This window comes from Nicotiana sylvestris, chromosome 11 (genome assembly GCF_000393655.2).
Source record: "Nicotiana sylvestris chromosome 11, ASM39365v2, whole genome shotgun sequence".
In the NCBI taxonomy this organism is placed as follows: domain Eukaryota; kingdom Viridiplantae; phylum Streptophyta; class Magnoliopsida; order Solanales; family Solanaceae; genus Nicotiana; species Nicotiana sylvestris.
Genome location: NC_091067.1, coordinates 93,127,054 through 93,147,516, shown reverse-complemented (window position 1 = coordinate 93,147,516; position 20,463 = coordinate 93,127,054).

Sequence of the window (20,463 nt, the reverse complement as noted above, 5' to 3'; positions counted from 1 at the left end):
CTGCGAACACAGAAATCTGGATAAGGAATTCTGTTAACCCGGGAGAAGGTGTTAGGCATTTCCGGGTTCCGTGGTTCTAGCACGGTCGCTTAGCAATTTACCTGGCTTAAATAAAATTTTTAATTACTTATTTTAGAGCCTACGTGGATTCAAGACTCTTCAGACAATTAAACAAACCACTTTGCAAAAATAGCCATATTTTGCAAAAACGGTCGATGTGGCCAAAAGTGGCTAGAGATGCAAGATTTGGCTACGACCCTCGAAGCCAAGAATCTAAAACTCACTAGGAAGACTGGACCTTATGTGGGTTGCATACGTATCACGCCCCGAAAGACGGAAATCAGGTTTGCATAGTTCAGGCAGATCGGATACATGAGAGAATTTAAAAAAAGAACACTAATTTGAGGTAAATATATTTTTTGTCTTTTTTTTTTGAAAAATAATGGGAAAGTGCAAAATCTTTTTGGATTTTTCAATTTTTCAATTGTTTGTCTTTTTCTTAAAGAAAATGTGAAAGAAAAATGTAATTGGGCCTTACTTGCTTTATAATCACACTTCACCCTCTTTTTTCTCATTTATCCTCAACCATCATTGGTACGCCAAATAACCCTTAGTTACCCTTGAAGAATGCAACATGTAACACATAAGATGCATCAGGATGACCTTTTATTTTTTGGGTACACCTGTCCTAGACGAACCCAACCCTTGTGTTGAGTCCCCAAAGTCAAATGCACATGATGTAAATAACGTTCCTACTAGTGATCCCCCATGAGGTTATGTTATTCTAGGTTTAAACCTTGGTTTGTGTTCTAGACCTGGCTTACCCGAGCAGATAGCTCGAGCCGACATGGGGGCAACGTATCGGGAGCACGAAAGTATACCCGGCATTATTGCTGGCCAATCCACACTCTATTTGGTGTAACTTCTAATAGAAAAGTAGGTCACGTGGACGTGTGCACAATTTTTTAGAAGACTTAGATGGGAAGCGTAAGAAGACAGTTTAATACAATTTAAATAATATCAAAGCGATAAATAAGCGGCAATTAGCACATTAGGCCCACAAAATACAGTAATATCAACAATAAATAAAGCCAAGTAAAAATCACATTAACAAGCTCGAATTCTTGAACCCTGAACCAGAGATTCTGGGTTCTTTTCCCCAGCAGAGTCACCAGAGCTATCACACCTCCTTTTTCTACCCCAAAAGGGGGTATAAGGAAGTTTTTTTCAATTAAAGTGACAATAATCTAAACAGGATTATTTATTCAAATTCAGAGTCGCCACTTGGGATAATTTATGGTGTCCCAAGTCACCAGTTTAAAATCTCGAATCGAGAAAAGTTTTGACTCTTATTTATGGTCTGCGAACACAGAAATTTGGGTAAGGAATTCTGTTAACCCGGGAGAAGGTGTTAGGCATTCCCAGGATCCGTGATTCTAGCATGGTCTCTTAGCAATTTACCTGGCTTAAATAAATTGTTTAATTACTTATGTTAGAGCCTATGTGCATTTACCTCTTTTAATTAAGAAATTATCCTAAAACGAGTCATGCGTACGTGTACTCATTTTGTTCGGTGCGTCAAGAATTATGTCACGTGTACATGTCCACAATTCCTAACACTTAGTTATTTAGGAAAAACTTGGCCAAAGTTGCACGAACACATACCTTGATTTTCATTTTAAAAGAATCGTAATTATGTGTTCTGACCCGGCCAGTCGTCTCATAAGTTACCACTCCGTTTTCCCCATTTATGCTTCTTATTGCTTTGTCTATTGGTTCTATATGTGATCAGGTTGGTTGGCTCGGGTTCAGAAAGGAATTGGTAAGGTTTGAGACACATAGTCTCTTTTGAGGAAGCTTAAGTTGGAAAAGTCAACTGGATGTTGACTTATGTGTTAGAGGGATCGGATGTGAGTTCTGATGGTTCGGATAGCTTTGGGAGGTGATTTGGGACTTAGGAGAGTGATTGGAATGTGTTTCGGAGGTCCGGAGTAGATTTAGGCTTGAATTGGCGAAATTGGATTTTTGGCGTTTTCCGGTTGATAGGTGAGATTTTGATATAGGGGTCGGAATGGAATTCCGAGAGTTGCAGTAGCTCCGTTGTGTCATTTGGGATGTATGTGCAAAATTTCAGTTCATTCGGACATAATTTGATTGGTTTTTTATCAAAAGCGTAATTTAGAAGATTTTGGGATTCTTATGCTTAAATCCGATGCGAATTTGATGTTTTGATGTTGTTTTGAGCGTTCCAAAGGTTGGGACGAGTTTGAAGAAGGTTATGGGATAGGTTTGTGTTTTTGGTTGAGGTCCCGGGGGCCTCAGGGTGATTTCGGATGGTTGACAGAGAGATTGGGAGTTTGGTGAAGCTGTAGATTTGGTTGTCTCTGTTGTTTACGCACCTGCGGATTGGGGACCGTAGGTGCGATGCCGCAGATGCGGAAAAGAAGTCGCAGAAGCGAAAAGAGGCTAGGAAGGTTGTGACCGCAGAAGCGGTTGGGTAACCGCACCTGCGATGGCGTAGGTGCGGAGTGTGTATCGCAGATGCGGAAGTTAGGACTTAAGTGAAAAACCGCAGAAGCGATCCATTGACCGCAAAAGCGGTACCGCAGAAGTGGTGAATTGGCCCCAGGTGTGGAATCCCTGGGCCAGAAGGTATAAATTATTTCCTTCACGATTTTTGAGTTATTCCACCATTTCTAAGTCGGCCTTTGGAGCTTTTGGGCAATTTGAAGAAGGATTACAAGGGGATTTCATTGAGGTAAGGATTTTGGACCTAAAACTCGTTCCTATGGTATTATTTCACGGATTAGAGCTGTAATTAATGGAATTTAAGGGTTAAAATTGGGGAAACTAGGGCTTGGTATTGGAGACCTAGACTTGAGGATTTGAGGGACCATTTGTGGTCGGATTTTGGTACTTTGATATGTATGAACTCGTGGGTTAATAAGGAATCTATTGATGTGAATTTTATCAAATTTCGAGACGTGGGCCGGGGGGTCGGATTTTGGTAATTTCGGGATTTATGTTGTAAATTGATATTTTCGCTTGGGCTTCGTTCTCTTAGCATATTTTGACGTCGTGATTCTGATTTTGGTTAGATTCGACGCGAGTGGAGGCTGATTCGAGGGGAAAAGGCATCGCGGGCTAGAGTTTGAACCGAATTAAGGTGAGTAATGATTGTAAATGTTGTCCTGAGGGTATGAAACCTTGGATTTCACATCGTTGTGCTGCTATGAGGTGATGCACACGCTAGATGACGAGCGTGGGGTCGTGCACCGTTGGGAATTGTGACTTAGTCCGTCTTGTATGACTGTTAAGTCACGTATTTGATTGAAAATTATTTGATATCATTGTGTTTGGAACTTATTACCATGTTTTGGGCTGACTGCCAATTGTTTTGGACCCTTAGGGGATTTTTACTATTATTCCTCACTGTTTTTACTTCATATTTGTACTCAGTCATGCTGTATTCTATTGTTTTCATAACTCAGCCATGTTTACTCCGCTTTAACACTTAAATGAGATTTTAAATGATATTTTGGGCTAAGCACCATATTTTTACTGTTGCCCGAGTGGCTTGTGAGATTCTGACTGAGTAAGGCCGAGGGCCTATGTTGTGAGGAAACCCTGATTATGATTATGAGACTGAGGGCCTGAGATTTGTACGCCACGAGGTGGCTTGTTGATATGAGGCCGAGAGCCTATGTGATTATGCCACGAGATGGCTTGATATTGCGCTTGGGCCGTAAGGGGCCCCTCCAGGAGTCTGCACACCTCCAGTGAGCGCAGGTACCCATTGTGATATGTGATAGAGCCTGAGGGGCTGGTATTGTTTCATGTGTTGCCCGAGGGGCTGATTCTGTTGGTAATGTGCTCGAGAAACCACACAAGACAATACCCGACTGGGCTCCGAAATATCTAACCTTACGAACCGATTGGCCAAGGCCTGAACATCAACTGCAAGAGGTCTCTCCCCAACTGGAATATATGCCAAACTCCCGATACTCACCGACTTTCGGCTCAAAGCATCGGCCACCACATTGGCCTTCCCCAGATGGTACAATATAGTGATATCATAATCCTTTAGCAACTCTAACCATCTCCGCTGCCTCAAATTGAGATCCTTCTGTTTGAACAAGTGCCGGAGGCTTAGATTATCAGTAAACACCTCACAAGACACACCATACAAGTAATGCCTCCAAATTTTCAACGCGTGAACTATAACAGCTAACTCCAAATCATGAACGGGGTAGTTCTTCTCGTGGGGCTTCAACTGACGAGAATCATAAGCAATAACTCTACCCTCCTGCATCAACACACACCCAATACCAACTCTCGAATCATCACAATACACGGTATATGAACTTGAAGATGATGGCAAAACTAACACTGGAGCTATGGTCAAGGCTGTCTTGAGCTTCTGGAAGCTCTCCTCACACTCATCCGACCATAAAAATGAAGCACCCTTCTGAGTCAACTTGGTCAAGGGCGATGCAATAGATGAGAATCCCTTAACAAACCGGCGACAATAGCCTGCCAAACCAAGAAAGCTGTGAATCTCTGTGACTGAGGATGGTCTGGGCCAACTCTAAACCGCCTCTATCTTCTTCAGATCAACCTGAATACCCTCGCTGGACACCACGTTCCCCAAGAAAGCCACTGAACTTAGCCAAAACTCACACTTGGAGAATTTTGCATAAAGCTACTCATCCCTCAATCTCTACAACACAACTCTCAAGTGCTCCGCGTGTTCCTCCTAACTACGCGAATACAACAGAATATCATCAATGAAAACTATGACAAACGAGTTGAGATAAGGTCGGAACACGCTGTTCATCAGATGCATGAATGCTTCTGGGGTGTTGGTTAGCCCAAAAGACATCACCAAGAACTCATAATGACCATATCGGGTCATGAAAGTCGTCATAAGAATATCCGAGTCCCTGATCTTCAACTGGTGATAACCTGAACGGAGATAAATCTTGGAGAACACCCTCGCTCCCTAAAGCTGGTCGAATAAATCATCAAAGCAAGGCAAAGGATACTTGTTCTTAACTCTTAATACTACTAAGCGCCTTTCTCCGAATTCAGCAATAGCTATTGGAGTACAATGCATAAGTCATTGGACTAAGCTAAGGCGGGGTAGCTTTTCCGGTGGAGTATAAGGTGTCATGACATCATGGAATAACACCTGTCTGGGGGGCACTCATTTTGGTAGTCTACAACACTCCTCGGAGTAATATTAAGGTCGCTCGGAGTGGTTACCCATTACGGGGCTTCGACGAACAAAGTGAGTGCAAGAAGAATAAAGCGGCCTCTAGAAGCCTTAGGTCGAAGGGGGGCTCCTTTTGCGCCAGCTTTGCTGACCGAGGAGAAAGCGATGTGGGGACCACATCGAGTGACCTTAATATTACTAAGCGCCTTTCTCTGAATTCAGTAATAGCTGTTGGAGTACAATGCATAAGGCATTGGATGCAGCTAAGGCGGGGTAGCTTTTCTGGTGGAGTATAAGGTGTCATGACATCATGGAATAACACCTGTCTGGGGGGCACTCATTTTGGTAGTCTACGCCCCTCCTCGAGGTAATGTTAAGGTCACTCGGAGTGGTTACCCACTTCGGGGCTTCGACGAACAAAGTGAGTGCAAGAAGCATAAAGCGGCCTCTGGAAGCCTTAGGTCGAAGAGGGGCTCCTCTTGCGCCAGCGTTGCTAACCGAGGAGAAAGCGGTGTGGGGACCACACCGAGCGACCTTAATATTACTAAGCATCTTTCTCCGAATTCAGCAACAGTTGTTGGAGTACAATGCATAAGGCATTCGACGCAGCTAAGGCGGGGTAGCTTTTACGGAAGAGTATAAAGTGTCATGACATCATAGAATAACACCTGTCTGGGGGCACTCATTTTGGTAGTCTACGCCCCTCCTCGCAGGAAAATTAAGGTCACTCGGAGTGGTTACCCACTTCGGGGCTTCGACGAACAAAGTGAGTGCAAGAAGCATAAAGCGGCCTCCGGAAGCCTTAGGTCGAAGGGTTCTCCTCTTGCGCCAGCTTTGCTGACCAAGAAGAAAGCGGTTTGGGGACCACACCGAGCGACCATAATATTACTAAGCGCCTTTCTCCGAATTCAGCAACAACTATTGGAGTACAATACATAAGGCTTCCGGAGGCCGCTTTATACTTCTTGCACTCACTTTGTTCGTCGAAGCCCCGGAGTGGGTAACCACTCCGAGCGACCTTAATATTACTGCGAGGTGGGGCGTAGACTACCAAAATGAGTGCCCCCCAGACAGGTGTTATTCCATGATGTCATGACACCTTATACTCCACCAAAAAAGCTACCCCGCCTTAGCTGAATCCAATGCCTTATGCATTGTACTCCAACAACTATTACTGAATTCAGAGAAAGGCGCTTAGTAATATTAAGGTCACTCGGTGTGGTCCCCACATCGCTTTCTCCTCGGTCAGCAAAGCTGGCGCAAATGGAGCCCCCCTTCGACCTAAGGCTTCTAGAGGCCGCTTTATTCTTCTTGCACTCACTGAGGAGAAAGTGGTGTGGGGACCACACCGAGCAACCTTAATATTACTAAGTGCCTTTCTCCGAATTCAGCTACAACTGTTGGAGTACAATGCATAAGGCATTGGATGCAGCTAAGGCGGGGTAGCTTTTCTAGTGGAGTATAAGGTGTCATGACATCATGGAATAACAACTGTCTAGGGGCACTCATATTGGTAGTCTACACCCCTCCTCGGGGTAATATTAAGGTCGCTCGAAATGGTTACCCACTTCGATGCTTCGACGATCAAAGTGAGTGCAAAAAGCATAAGGTGGCCTCCGGAAGCCTTAGTTCGAAGGTGGGCTCCTCTTGCACCAGCTTTGCTGACCGAGGAGAAAGTCGACCTTAATATTACTAAGCACCTTTTCTCCGAATTCAGCAACAACTGTTGGAGTACAATGCATAAGGCATTGGACGCAGCTAAGGTGGGGTAGCTTTTCCGGTGGAGTATAAGGTATCATGACATCATGGAATAACACCTATCTAGGGGCACTCATTTTGGTAGTCTACACCCCTCCTTGCGGTTATATTAAGGTCGCTCGGAGTGGTTACCCACTTGGGGGCTTCGACGAACAAAGTGAGTGCAAGAAGCATAAAGCGGCCTCCAGAAGCCTTAAGTCGAAGGGGGGGTCCTCTTGCGCCAGCTTTACTGACCGAGGAGAAAGTGGTGTGGGGACCACAATGAGCAACCTTAATATTACTAAGCGCCTTTCTCTGAATTCAGCAACAGCTGTTGAAGTACAATGCATAAGGCATTGGACGCAGCTAAGGCGGGGTAGCTTTTCTGGTGGAGTATAAAGTGTCATGACATCATGGAATAACACCTGTCTGGGGGGAACTCATTTTGGTAGTCTACGCCCCTCCTCTCGGTAATATTAAGGTCGCTCGAAGTGGTTGCCCACTTCGGGGCTTCGACAAACAAAGTGAGTGCAAGAAGCATAAAGCAGCCTCCGAAAGCCTTAGGTCGAAGGGGGGCTCCTCTTGCGCCAGCCTTGCTGACCGAGGAGAAACCGGTGTGGGTACCACATCGGGCGACCTTAATATTACTAAGTGCCTTTATCCGAATTCATTAACAGTTGTTGGAGTACAATGCATAAGGCATTGGACGCAGATAAGGTGGGGTAGCTTTTCCGGAGAAGTATAAGGTGTCATGACATCATGGAATAACACTTATCTGGGGGAACTCATTTTGGTAGTCTATGTCCCTCATCGCGATAATATTAAGGTCGCTCTAAGTGGTTACCCATTTTGGGGCTTTGACGAACAAAGTAAGTGCAAGAAGCATAAAGCGGCCTCCGGAAGCCTTAGGTCGAAAGGGGGCTCCTCTTTCGCCAGATGTGCTGACCGAGGGGAAAGTGGTGAGGGGACCACACCGAGCGACCTTAATATTACTAAGAGCCTTTCTCTGAATTCTGCAACAGCTGTTGGAATACAATGCATAAGGCATTGGACGCAGCTAAGGCAAGGTAGCTTTTTTGTTTGAGTATAAGGTGTCATGACATCATGGAATAACACCTGTATGGGGGCACTCATTTTGGTAGTCTACAACCCTCCTTGCGGTTATATTTAGGTCGCTCGGAGTGGTTACCCACTTCGGAGCTTCGACGAACAAAGTGAGTTTAAGAAGCATAAAACGGCCTCCGTGAGCCTTAGGTCGTAGGGGGGATCCTCTTGTGCCAGATTTGCTGACCGAAGAGAAAGTTGTGTGGGGACCACACCGAGCGACCTTAATATTACTAAGCGCCATTCTCCGAATTTAGCAAAAGATGTTAGAGTACAATGCATAAGGCTTTCGGAGGCCGTTTTATGCTTCTTGCACTCACTTTGTTTGTCGAATCCCCGAAGTGGGTAACCATTCTGAGCGACCTTAATATTACTGCGAGGAGGGGCGTAGACTATCAAAATGAGTGCCCCCCAGACAGGTGATATTCCATGATATTATGACACCTTATACTCTACCGGAAAAGCTACCATGCCTTAGCTGTGTCCAATGCCTTATGCATTGCACTCCAACAGCTGTTGCTGAATTCGGAGAAAGGCGCTTAGTAATACTAAGGTCGCTCGGTGTGGTACGCACACCGCTTTCTTCTCGATCAGCAAAGTTGGCGCAAGAGGAGCCCTTCTTCAACCTAAGGCTTCCAAAGGTCGTTTTATGCTTCTTGCACTCACCGAGGAGAAAGAGGTGTGGGGACTACACCGAGCGACCTTAATATTACTAAGTGCCTTTCTCCGAATTTAACAACAACTGTTGGAGTACAATGCATAAGGCATTGGACGCAACTAAGCCAGGGTAGCTTTTCCGGTGGAGTATAAGATGTTATGACATCATGGAATAACACCTGTCTGGGGGCACTCATTTTGGTAGTCTACACCCCTCCTCGCGGTAATAATAAGGTTGCTCGGAGTGGTTACCCACTTTGGGGCTTCGACGAACAAAGTCAGTGCAAGAAGTATAGGGCGGCCTCCGGAAGCCTTAGTTCGAAGATGGGCTCCTCTTGCGCCAGCTTTGCTGACCGAGGAGAAAGCCGACCTTAATATTACTAAGTGCCTTTCTTCGAATTCAGCAACAGCTATTGGAGTACAATGCATAAGGCATTGGACGAAGCTAAGGCGGGGTAGCTTTTCTGGTGGAGTATAAAGTATCATGACATCATAGAATAACACATGTCTGGGGGGCACTCATTTTGGTAGTCTACGCCCCTCCTCTCGGTAATATTAAGGTCGCTCGAAGTGGTTGCCCACTTTGGGGCTTCGACAAACAAAGTGAGTGCAAGAAGCATAAAGCGGCCTCCGGAAGCCTTAGGTCGAAGGGGGCTCCTCTAGCGCCAGCCTTGCTAACCGAGGAGAAAGCGGTGTGGGTACCACATCGAGCAACCTTAATATTACTAAGGGCCTTTCTCCGAATTCATTAACAGCTGTTGGAGTAGAATGCATAAGGCATTGGACGCAGCTAAGGCGGGGTAGCTTTTTCGGTGGAGTATAAGGTGTCATGACATCATGGAATAACACCTATCTAGGGGGTACTCATTTTGGTAGTTTATGCCCCTCCTCGCGGTAATATTAAGGTAGCTCGGATTGGTTACCCACTTCAGGGCTTCGATGAATAAAGTGAGTGCAAGAAGCATAAAGCGGCCTCAGGAAGCCTTAGGTCGAAGGGGGGCTCCTCTTGCGCCAGCTTTGATGACCGAGGAGACAGCGGTGTGGGGACCACACTGAGCGACCATAATATTACTAAGCGCATTTCTCCGAATTCAGCAACAGCTGTTGGAGTGCAATGCATAAGGCTTCCGGAGGCCGCTTTATACTTCTTGCACTCACTCAGTTTGTCGAAGCCCCGAAGTGGGTAATCACACCGAACAACTTTAATAATACCGCGAGGAGGGTCGTAGACTACCAAAATGAGTGCCCCCTACCAGGTGTTATTCCATGATGCTGTTGCTGAATTTAGAGAAAGGAGCTTAGTAATATTAAGGTCACTTGGTGTGGTCCCCACATCGTTTTTTCCTCGGTCAGCAAAGCTGGCGCAAGAGGAACCCCCCTTCGACCTAAAGCTTCCGGAGGCCGCTTTATGCTTCTTGCACTCACCGAGAAGAAAGCAGTATGGGAACCATATCGAGCGACCTTAATCTTACTAAGTGCCTTTCTCTGAATTCAGCAACAACTGTTGGAGTAAAATGCATAAGGCATTGGACGCAGCTAAGTCGGGGTAGCTTTTCCGGAGGAGTATAAGGTGTCATGACATCATGGATTAACACCTGTCTGGGGGAACTCATTTTGGTAGTCCATGCCCCTCCTCGCGATAATATTAAGGTCATTCGGAGTGGTTATCCACTTCGAGGCTTCAACGAACAGAGTGAGTGCAAGAAGTATAATGCGGCTTCCGGAAGACTTAGTTCGAAGATGGGCTCTTCTTGCGCCAGCTTTGCTGACCCAGGAGAAAGGTGACCTTAATATTACTAAGCGCCTTTCTCCGAATTCAGAAACAGCTATTGGAGTACAATGCATAAGGCATTGGACACAACTAAGGCGGGGTAGCTTTTCTAGTGGAGTATAAAGTGTCATGACATCATAGAATAACACCTGTCTGGGGGGCACTCATTTTGGTAGTCTACGCCCCTCCTCTCGGTAATATTAAGGTCGCTCGAAGTGGTTGCCCACTTCGGGGCTTCGACAAACAAAGTGAGTACAAGAAGCATAAAGCAGCCTCCGAAAGCCTTAAGTCGAAGGGGGGCTCCTCTTGCTCCAGCCTTGCTGACCGAGGAGAAACCGGTGTGGGTACCACATCGAGCGACCTTAATATTACTAAGTGCCTTTCTCCGAATTCATTAACAGTTGTTGGAGTACAATGAACAAGGCATTGGACGCAGATAAGGCGGGGTAGCTTTTTCGGTAGAGTATAAGGTGTCATGACATCACGGAATAACACCTGTCTAGGGGGCACTCATTTTGGTAGTCTACGCCCCTCCTCGCGGTAATATTAAGGTAGCTCGGAGTGGTTACCCACTTCAGGGCTTCGATGAACAAAGTGAGTGCAAGAAGCATAAAGCGGCCTCCGGGAGCCTTAGGTCGAAGGGGGGCTCCTCTTGCGCCAGCTTTGATGACCAAGGAAAAAGCGGTGTGGGGACCACACTGAGCGACCTTAATATTACTAAACACATTTCTCCGAATTCAGCAACAACTATTGGAGTGCAATGCATAAGGCTTCTGGAGGCCGTTTTATACTTCTTGCACTTACTCAGTTCGTCGAAGCCCCGAAGTGGGTAATCACACCGAGCAACCTTAATATTACCGCAAGGAGGGACGTAGACTACCAAAATGAGTGCCCCCTACCAGGTGTTATTCCATGATGTCATGACACCTTATATTCTACCGGAAAAGCTACCCCGCCTTAGCTGCGTCCAATTCCTTATGCATTGTACTCCAACAGCATAAGCATAGTGAGTGCAAGAAGCATAAAGCGGCCTCCGCAAGAAGCATAAAGCGACACGGTTCAGGACGTGTTAGGATGTCGTAGGACTTGACAGGACATGGCCATGGCACGTGTCAGGACGTGTCAGGACATCACAGGACATGGGAGGACGTGTCAGGACGTCGCAGGCCATGGGAGGACATGGCCATGGCACGTGTCAGGACGTCGCTGGACATTGCCATGGCACGTGTTAGGACGTGTCAGGAAGTCGCAGGACATGGCCATGGCATGTGTCAGGACGTCGCAAGACATAGCCATGGCACGTGTCAGGATGTCGGAGGACATGTCAGGGCGTGGACATGGAACGTGTCAGTACGTGTTAGGACGTCATAGGACATGGCCAAGGCACGGGTCAGGATGTGTCAGGACGTCGCAGGACATGGCCATGGTACGGGTCAACAAGTGTTAGGACGTCACAGGACATGGCCATAACACGTGTCAGAACATGTCAGGACATCGCAGGACATGGCCATGACACGTGTCAGGACATCGCAGGACATGGCCATGGCACGTTTCAGGACGTGTCAGGACGTTGCAAGACATGGCCATGGCACGGGTCAGGACGTCGCAGGACATGGCCATGGCACATGTTAGGATGTCGGAGGACATGGCAGGGTGTGGCCATAGAACGTGTCAGTACGTCATAGGACATGGCCATGGCACGGGTCAGGACGTGCCAGGACGTTGCAAGACATGGCCATGGTACGGGTCAGCAAGTGTCAGGACGTCGCAGGACATGGTCATGGCATGTGTCAGGATGTGTCAGGACGTCACAAGACATGGCCATGGCATGTGTCAGGACATCGCAGGACATGGCGATGGCATGTGTCAGGACATCGCAGGACATGGCCATGGCACATTTCAGGACGTGTCAGGACGTCGCAAGACATGGCCATCGCATGTGTCAAGACATCGCAGGACATGGCCATGGCACAGGTAGGACGTGTCAGGACGTCGTAGGACATGGCCATGGCACGTGTCAGGACGTGTCAGGACGTCACAGGACATGGCCGGGCGTGGCCATGGCATGTGTTAGGACGTCGCAGGACATGGTCATGGCACGGGTCAGGACGTGTCAAGACGTCACAGGACATGGCCATGGCACAGGTCAATACGTCGCAAGGCATGGCCATGGCACGTGTCAGGACGTTTCAGGATGTCGTAAGACATGGCAGGACATGTCTGGACATAGCAGGGCGTGGCATGACACGGTTCAGGACGTGTTAGGACGTCGTAGGACATGGTAGGGCATGGCCATGGCACGGTGCAGGACGTGTCAGGATATCGCAGGACATGGCATGGCATGGGCATGGCATGACGCAGGAGGTGTCAGGACGTCGCAGGACATGGTAGGGCATGCCCATGGAACGACGTCGCACCAAGCCGCACCACGTCGCTCCACGGGGTAGATTTTCCGGTGGAGTATAAGGTGTCATGACATCATGGAATAACACCTGTCTGGGGGGCACTCATTCGGGTTGTCTACGCCCCTCTTCGCGGTAATATTAAGGTCGCTCAGAGTGGTTACCCACTTTGGAGCTTCGACGAACAAAGTGAGTGCAAGAAGCATAAAGTGGCTTCCCGAAGCCTTAGGTCGAGGGGCTCCTCATGCACCAATTTTCACTCCGTAGCCTATCTGAAACTCACCCGTGCTCTCGGAGATCTAAGCCAAAAGTGCACATAAGTCTAAAAACATCATACAAAATTGCTCGTGTGATCAAAATACCAAAATAACACCTAGAACTATGAATTGAGCACCAAATCAAATGGAATTTTCAAGAAAAATTTAAAACTTCTATTTTCACAACCGGGCGTCTGAATCACGTCAAACCAACTCCATTTCTCACCAAATTTCACAGACAAGTCATAAATATGGTATTGGACCTATACCAGATTTCGAAGCTAAAATACGGACCTGATATCCATAAAGGCAAACATTGGTCAAACATTTCAAATTCATTTAGCCTTTAACTTTCAAATCTCGACAAAGTCCGATATCTCGGGCTAGGGACTTCCGATTTCGATTTCGGGCATATGCCCAAGTCCCAAATCATGATACGGACCCAGCGGGACCGTCAAAATACGAGTCTGGGTCTGTTTACTCAAAATATTGACCGAAGTCAACTCAAATAATTTTTTTTATCTTTATCAGTTTTTAACATAAAAACTTTTCGAAAAGACGCTCGGACTGCGCACGCAAATCAAGAAAGGCTAAAACATGATTTTAAGACTTCGAATCACAAAATTGAATTTCAAAATATGAGATGACCTATCGGATCATCATACTAATATATGCGTGCAGGTTAGAGACATTTGGATTATATACTGTTTAATAAAGTTTGAATCATGCATATTGTACTTGAGACTTGTTTATGGTTTTTCTTATTAATGTTGGATTAGTGCATAAATATAGTGAATTTGGACATTTGAATTAGATGCATACCGTCATCTGGTTTAGCTGTGTATACTGCTATATGCTTTATTTGTGAATGCGCTACATGAGATACATATGGGGACATGTAATAGGGTGCATCTTACAATTATTTTTATCGAATATAATATTTGTACAAGTATATAAAGTAAATATCTTCTATATTAACTCTCGACATTTCTTCATTAGGGCAGTCTATAATACTTACTGAGTACTCTTGGTACTCACCTTCCATTCTTGTACTATATGTGCAAATATTGATTAGAGCTCCAAGGAGAATTCGTTAGTAAGTATTGGATAGATGATACAGTTCCAATGGTGAGTTAATTGTTTTATTCTACGGTGACTTAGAGTTTTTCAGTTATTTCTAGTTTTCTATTGTACAATCTTTGACCATGTAATGTATTACTTTTAGTAGCTCAAGACTTGTTCTACACCGATATTATATCATAATGTTGCTTTCGCATTGTAATTAAATAGTTAAATTTTATTTATGATATTTGTGTCTTTTATTCAAGCTGCGATATCCGTATATATTTGTCACCTCATATTTATAATACTTTCATATACATAGTATATGTAAATTAGTTCTAGTCTGGAAAAAATTTCTTCAGTACGACCAAAATCTTAACTTAGCTTGGTTCAAACAAAGCTTTAACCTTCCAAAATAGTCTTCTCGCTTCCTGAATACACCAAACAATTTCAATCTATTTAAAAGAATATTCAATAATGTTAAACAAGACTAGACCCAATTTTATAATTAAAGACTCAATCAAAGTCAAATAAAACCCAAAAATTTTAACCAGGCCCCATGATCAAACCTTGAAATCAAAATCAAGTATGGGTTAATCATAAACCTATGGGTTTAATCTATGCTTAAATTTTTATTTGAAGTTTATTAAGATGCAATGCATATACCATAACACACCCTGTAGTTTTTTGATTATTTCAAACTTACTCCAATGATGATAGAATTTATTCGTGTCCGTTGGGATCCAACTAAATCACATCAATAGGTCTTAAAATACCGTATAATTATACCAAGTCTCAAAACATGAAACATATTGCAAACACTCAAAACTAGGGATTGATTATTACACCACCTCTTCCTAAACCATAATTATGTAGTGTGTATATACACATAGATTTTTATTTTACTATTTAAATCATAGCTTATACAAGTAGAATATAAATATAGGTTAAAAATACATTAATTAGCCTCGTTACTTATTAGTAAGTTGCATAAAAATACTTTAGCTCCATTAAAAAATTCAACTTGCGGTTTATGAATAGTTTATTCTCAATCTTTATTAAAAATGAAATGTCATCTAAGGTGGAGTAATTGTGCATGTTCTTAGGATACCAAGCAATGGGTTAGAGAGAAAGGCTCCACCTTCTGTCTAAAAGCTTCCTTCTTTAATATTCCCCAACTCCCCCCTTCCTCACTTTCTTTTCTCATCTTTCACCAGATGAATACTAACGAACACAAGACCGTGAACCCAATAGACATGCCCCTCAATGACCAAACTGAAAAGATGCCCAGTCAATCTATATTAAACGAGCAAGAAGCCACTGGGGCAACGCCGGGCCTTCTCATCAATACAACCCATCCAATGGACATGGAAATATGTAAAGGAAAACATATGGATAAACCTGAAGCTGAAACAAAGGACACAACCAACCCTACAAAGATGATGACCTTCCTGGACACCTTGGTAGCGGGTAATACTGCAAATAATGAGCCAGAAGGAAGCCAAGTTACAGCCCAACAAAATATGGTCTCCTATGAACAAGAAGATGAAACTAATAACTACCCTAACCCGGAGTTTTTCATCCCCATTACCTCATCGGATAAGGAACATATATACAAGAACTGGACCAACGCTCTTATTATCAAAATGTTCGGCAGGAGAGTTGGTTACCAATTTCTCCAAAAAAAGCTTCACGCAATATGGAAACCCACTGAAACCCTATCCCTGGTAGACCTAGGATGTGACTACTACTTAATAAAATTTGCTAAAGAGGAAAATTATAACAAGGCACTTCATGAAGGACCATGGTTCATAGGGAACCAATTTCTCACAGTAAGAAAATGGGAGCCTAGATTCGTAGCTTCCAAAGCTGCATTAACTTACTCAACCATATGGGCAAGACTCCCGGAATTACCCACTGAATTATACGACTATGATATTCTTCAAAAAATTGGAGAGAAGCTAGGACAACTAATACGTATTGATGCATGTACCAAATTCGCTCTAAGGGGTAAGTATGCTCGACTTTGCGTAGTGGTACCCATAGAAAAACCTCTAAAAACCTATATTGTGATTGGCAAACACATACAACAAATTACCTACGAGGGGTTTAATCTCCTATGCACAAATTGTGGCAGGCTTGGACATAATCTGAGTAGCTTCCCTCACCAAGCGCCCAAACCAGTAAAACTCGAGGAATCAAGCTCATCTAATACACTGCATAAGCCTCACACGGTAGAGACACTCACCCATAAGATTGACCAATGGACTATTGTCTTCCACTAAAAGAAAAATAAAAAACATCAAAACAACTTTCATAACCTAAGCCCTAGAGACGACCTAGTGCATCCTAGGGGATTGACTACCAAAAAACCTAGCCAAAGTACTCAAAGATGGCAAATGTCTGAAAATGGAAATGACCAAAGGCTATCTCCTAACTTTGAGGGAAGCAAAAACCCACTGGACAATACTAAAACCTTAGGTGAGACCCCAACCATCCCACACCATTACCCTACAGTCCAAAGCCAACAATTGGATAATATTGTACCTAAAGACTCAAGACATCAACATCACAATGACAACCCCTTCTCTTGCCTTTACCCTAAGGACCTTGCCATAACCAACCTAGAAACCATTAACTCCCCCCTATAACTCATATACATCCTTGGGCAATAACTCTTACAAAATAAAAGCTTATGATGATAGCCCCTTTGCAGCAGCAATAGTACCATCGACACGACAACAAGGAACAATCTATGGACATAGACTCTATAATACCTACAAAAAGCCAATCACCCTCATTAATGCAAAACCTTAGTAGCCCACAAATCATCCCCTCCAATCTGCCTATACGTGCTTCAAGACCCCTACAACAAATACTAAGTACAAATCAACCTCATTCCTTGTCAAACTCAAGTCATAACACTATTAATGAACAAGACATTTTGACTCCTAGGATGGACAAAATTTTTGCAGCACATATTGGCCCTTCTACATTAGCAACGGATACAAATAACTACTTACCCACTAGTAGAGATTCCAACACTCCAAAAGACCCAACCCTAAGTAAAAACAAAACACAAGATGCCAAGGCTACCATACAACCACAACAGGAGGTACCCAAGGCCAAGAAGGAACGTTTGGACGAGGCCACAACTCCCAAACCAATCCCAAACACCTCTAATCTTCACTACAAGACCCATATAATCGGACCATGCCCCCCAATCTTGGTTAGAATGGGGTCTCATAGGACATGCTCTGAACATAACCATCAACTAGAAGTGGGGGATCTATTAGTCCAAATAGGGGATCCATCATACCTAGCTCAGATTGTAACGGAAGGGATGCAACTAGGCTTGAACAACGCTATGATCCGCCCATGGATGAGTCCCCAACAGCCCCACCCCATGCAAATGAACCTAGGTCCTCATCCCTCTCCATGGAGCTCTTATGCATGACTCTAACAGCCTACATTCAACATGCCCAACCCTAACCTACCCATGTACCCATCCCATGCAAACCCCCAAACCCTAGCTTCTACCATCCAAACTGCCCAAGCCCAGCCAAACTCCCAACCCAGCAGCAACACTCCCCTAACACCACTGCCCAGAATAATACCACCCTCAACCCTTCAAGTTTCGAGCCAAGCACAGATGACAACTCCAACTCCACAAACCCCGAGCCAAACTGTGATGGAAGAGGGGGAAGAAGAGGAATAAATCCCAACAGAAAGAATAGTGGAGCACGGAGTGTTAAGATACCCAAAAACAATGGCCTTCCAAGCAAGAAGAGAAAAAAGGTTCATCTTAAGTTGCTCAGTGGATTTGAGGAAATGCTCCATCTCCATTAGGAAAGTGAACCCCCCAAGCCTTTATCAACATGCAGTGGTGTTAGTACCAATAATGTTTACTCATTATTGGACGCAACGGGAGGGCATGAGGAGTAGCCCCAGCCCATCAGTAGCCATGATAGGGGAGTATCAAGCAGAAACATTGGTATGAATATGATCATTTAGAACTGTCGAGGCGCAAATAGCGCAGAATTTAGACGAGCTTTTAGAGCTATGCTAGATTATCATCGTCCTAGTATAGTGGCACTGCTGGAAACAAAAATGGAGGATCACCATGTCTTGGTCCAAGATCTCGAGTACCCTAGTCTCATCCAAATACCTGCTAATGGAAACTCGGGGGGCATTGTGCTCGTGTGAAACAATGGAGATACAATGGTAGACCGAATTGGAGGAACGGATCAAGAGATGCACGCAATGGTAAAGGTACGAAATTTAATAAAAAATTGGTTATGTTCTATTATATATGCTAGTAATCTCTTGGAAGAAAGATCAATCCTTTGGCATAACTTAAAAACAGTAGCTAATAATTATAAAGGTCCATGGCTAGTCGCGGAGACTTTAATGAAGTCACTTGTGCATCGAAAAAACTTGGAGTCTTACCTATTAATTATAATAGAGTATCCAAGTTCTTAGATTGTATGAACCAATGTGGCCTTGTAGATTTAGGGTTCAAAGGGTCGAGGTTTACTTGGACTAACAAGAGTAAAAATTGTAAAAACATAATTATGGAACAACTTGATAGATGAATTGCGAACATAGAATGGTTAGAACTATTCCAAGATGCTAATGTCAAGCATATAACTAAAAGCCATTCGGACCACTGCCCAATCAAACTAGAATTTTTTAAAAGTTTCTCTACTAACAATAATATCTTTAGAATAGAAACTATGTGGCTTTCCCACCCCACTTTTAGAGACTTAGTCGATAATTCTTGGTCTGACCTACCAAATATCACTAAATCCATAGAGAACTTCTGCTTAAAAGCTATTGAATGGAATAAAAATACCTTTGGTAACATTTTCAAACGGAAGAGCAAAATACTAGCTAGATTAAATGGAATCCAAACCTCACAGAACTACCCCCATAGTCAATTCCTAATAAACCTGGAAAACAAACTCTTACACGAGTATAATATTATACTTAGGCAAGAGGAGGATTTTTGGAAGCTTAAATCCAGGGTTCAATGGATCCAGGATGGTGACGCCAACACAAATTTTTTTCATATCACCACCATGCAAAGAATAAGAAAAAATAGAATTATTTGCTTAAAAGACGAAGCTGGGAATTGACTCCAAGAGCAAAAACCCATCAAGGACCATATTATTGACTACTACACAAATTTCTATACCACAGGTCACAACCAATCCCTCCTCAATAATATTCACCTCTCCTACAATTCTACAATTAGTGATCAAGATCATCCATACCTTAGTAGTAATCCCTCTACAGAAGAAATAAAAAGGGCACTAGATTCTTTTCAACCTTATAAAGCTCCGGGGCCGGATGGGCTTCATCCTTTTTTCTACCAAAAATACTGGAAGGAGACAAGCAACCATCTCATAAATTTTTGTCAAGATTCCTTCTCATAAAAAAAATGCTTAAAAGCATGAATAACACCCTAGTTTGCCTAATACCAAAAAGCCAAAATGCTGAAACCATCAGACAGTTTTGACCTATAAGCCTTTGTAACACGACCTATAAGGTCGTCACTAAGATTATTGCTAACCGCATTAAAACATTCCTGTCCACTCTCATCCACCCTACCCAAACTAGCTTTATTAAAGGAAGAAGGGTTGCGGATAATGCACTAATCATTAATGAGGTCCTAGACCACTTCAGGAAAACTAAAGGGAAAAAGTCAAAAATGATGATTAAAATAGACCTGGAAAAGGCATTCGATAAAATCAAATGGTCTTTTGTTAGGTTTTCCCTAAACTCCCTAAACTTCCCTCCTGACCTTGTTGAACTCATAATGTCCTGCATCTCTACCACCTCCACGGCTATCCTTATAAATGGATCAAGAACGGATTTCTTTGAACCATCTAGGGGTATTAGACAGGGGGACCCCCTATCCCCGTATATTTTTATCATTTGCATGGAAATGCTCTCTAGGTTAATCAATCATGAGATCGACTGTTGTAGATGGATCCCAGTCAAAATAACTCCCAAAAGCCCGGAGCTTTCCCATCTTTTCTTCGGCGATGACCTTATACTCCTAGCTAAAGCCAACCAAAAGAGCTATAACTCTATCATAGACACTATCAACAAATTCTGCAATGCTTCTGGACAATCTATTAATTTTGAAAAATCAAAAATTATGTTCTCAAGGAATACCCCTACGGATCATAAAGATCACATTAGTAACTGCTTTTCAATGAGATTTACTAATAACTTCGGGAAGTACCTAGG